This window comes from Amblyomma americanum, chromosome 5, assembly GCF_052857255.1.
Source record: "Amblyomma americanum isolate KBUSLIRL-KWMA chromosome 5, ASM5285725v1, whole genome shotgun sequence".
NCBI lineage: Eukaryota > Metazoa > Arthropoda > Arachnida > Ixodida > Ixodidae > Amblyomma > Amblyomma americanum.
The window spans coordinates 69,800,625-69,803,254 of record NC_135501.1 but is presented as its reverse complement, the minus strand read 5'-3'; the positions used below and the strand labels follow the sequence as shown (position 1 = coordinate 69,803,254).

General features: G+C 49.2%; 1 non-coding gene across 1 annotated transcript; it reads right to left on the bottom strand.

The window, feature by feature from the left end:
- Positions 1 to 1,745: 1,745 nt before the first annotated feature.
- Positions 1,746 to 1,817, bottom strand: TRNAP-CGG (transfer RNA proline (anticodon CGG)). The gene has a single exon. It is a non-coding gene; the product is annotated as a tRNA-Pro (tRNA).
- Between the last annotated feature and the right edge of the window lie 813 nt (positions 1,818 to 2,630).

Genomic DNA, 2,630 nt, shown 5'->3' with positions numbered 1-2,630 from the left:
CACACACTTATCCTCCAAGGCAGCGGCACTACGGCTGGCGTAATTTATGTCCACATCACCATCTGCTACACCGATTTTCCCATATTAATCAAGCCGGCGGCCCACAGCATGCCAATGATCCATGTTCAGCGCGATGGCAGGCTTAAATTCATCAAGCTGACGTTCAAGAGTGACTTTATACCAAAATACGTGAAGATTGGACATTTTCGACACCCTGTTCGACCTTTCGTCCCGAAGCCGCTAGATTGCAGGAGGTGTATGAAGATAGGTCACGTGAGACGTGTCGGCAACAACGCCATCGTCTGCCCGAGATGCTCCGAGCTACACAGCAGCGACGCTTGTCGAGTAACTGCTTTGAAGTGCGCGAACTGCCGTCACCCTCACGAGTCTTCCTCGAAAGACTGCCCCCGTCTTAAGACTGAACGGACGGTACTCAAGAAGATGGTGCGAGGCCATTCAACGCAGAGAGAGGCCGCTGCATTGGTGCGTCGACGTCGTTCGTGTCGCCGAAGGTCTTCAAAAAAGGCAACTGCCTTTGATGGGAAGGCCTCAAGCGCCACTGCAGCGTGTCCTTCTCCAGCAACGGCAGGAAGTCAAGGAAGCCCGGCGTCTGGTGACGCCGGCCCTACTGCGTTTGATATTATCTGTCCACCCCTACCAAAGCCTTGTTCGCCTACTGGGTCAGCGGCGTTGCCGAAACCGCCCTGTCCAAAGCTTGCGACGGCTCCAGATAAAAGCCACAATCTGGTCTGTGATCAAGATCTACAAGTGGTTGAAATGCTCACGTCCTTCATGAATCTCATGCGTGCTGTGCTTTTCAGCCTGCGCACGCCAGCAGCACACAACGCATTGGAAGTACTGGACGCGCTACATCCAGTTCGGCTGAGCCACAACTCACCTGCACCTGCAGTTGAGTTCAGCGGCCAAAAACCTCGAGGTGAACGAGTGGGATTGCCGACAGCGTGTTGTGATCGAGAGACCCGCTCTTTTGTGCTCTGGACCACCTGGATCCTCGCCCATTAGCAGAGGATAAGATCGTCGGACCGTGGCTGCCGCAGTCGACTGCCCTCAAGGCCTACTACGCCATTCGTGAGAGCAACTAGCTTGAATGCAAACTTCGACTGTGTTCCTCACCCGTTCTACATTTCTCTTTTCAATCCCCTCGTTCCCCCTCCCCAGTGCAGGGTTTCCAACCGGAACATCGCTCTGGTTAACATCCCCCTGCATTCTTTCGTTCTCTGTATCTCTATCCACCTTCTTATCTGTGTTTTCGTCCTTACTCTGCCAATCCTGCAACAGCCTCATACATGAGGCAAGCAGTTTGCACTAAATAAAAATAAATAAATAAATGAATAAATGAACGAATAAATAAATAAATAAATAAATAAATAAATAAATAAATAAATAAAAGTGGGCTCGTCTGCCCTTTCAAAGGAGGGATGGAGGACCCAGGAAGGTGGTCACGGGGACTCGAGTAGGGCTAGTTTTCCGCGAGAAGAAATGCAAAGCACGTTAGTGCTCTTAGTATTGGGTCTGCGTTGTGTCTGAAAAGAATGAATTTCTTCCTTAAAGACTGAAGCACAGGGAAATCAGTACACCACAATAAGTATGCCGCCTAACGTTGCGCACCCTTAAAAGGTTCGCAAGCCTTTTATGTGTGACACTGCTTGCTCGAGATGGCTGGCAGCAAGGTTGCCAGTTATTTTTTCGGCTGTTTAGACCTTCAAAAAAAAAAAGAAAACATCGGGCTCGTCCGGGATTTGAACCCGGGACCTCTCGCACCCGAAGCGAGAATCATACCCCTAGACCAACGAGCCAAGAGTTGTAATGCTTGCAACGGTACTTGCATTACTTCGGCGTTAGACAACCCTTCACACCTGAAATGGCGTTGTTCACCATCTTATCGCAGGCCTTTCAGCGATGCTGTTCGATGCCCTTAACTGATGTACTCCTCTAATTGTGATTTAACAAGCAAGGGGTCTGAGGTGGGTTCATGCACAATTTAGGCATCCAGTCCTGTCGAAGTAGACAAAATATGTTATAGCATATTTTTGTGTCATATTTTTCGCCATGAATTTGCAGTAACGAGAGGCATTTTTCTAGTAACTTGAACATTTTCTATAGTATTGTCCTGCACTTTGTCACAACGACAAAACTACAGAAACATGCTTAAAAATACTGAAAAACTACAGAAACATACTATTTTAAGACAAAACAGCAAAACACTAAGGGCCTGTTCACACTTGTCCAACAATCCAGCGAGCGAAGCGGATTCGGTCGCTTTCGATGCCGAGCGAGGCGGAAAGCTGCGCGGTGAGGGCGATCGGGCTGGATCCAAATTTTTCCCGTTTGCCGTCGCCGCGGCGAAAAACATGGCGGCGCCCTTCGACGCAGGATTCCTCGCCTCGGAATGAATTCGTCGTTGTTGCGGCCTTTTGCAGCGCGCTCACTGGCCATAAATCGGACACCGGTACATCGCTTCGTCTCACCTCACCTGTAAGCAAGAGTATAAATGATATATCACTTCAGTTTTTATTTAGAGTGACGTTTCTGCCGCTACTAGGCTTAAGAGGATCGCCGGTTTTGTTGACACTACTAGTTCCCGTCCTGGAAAGCAGATGGCGCCACTA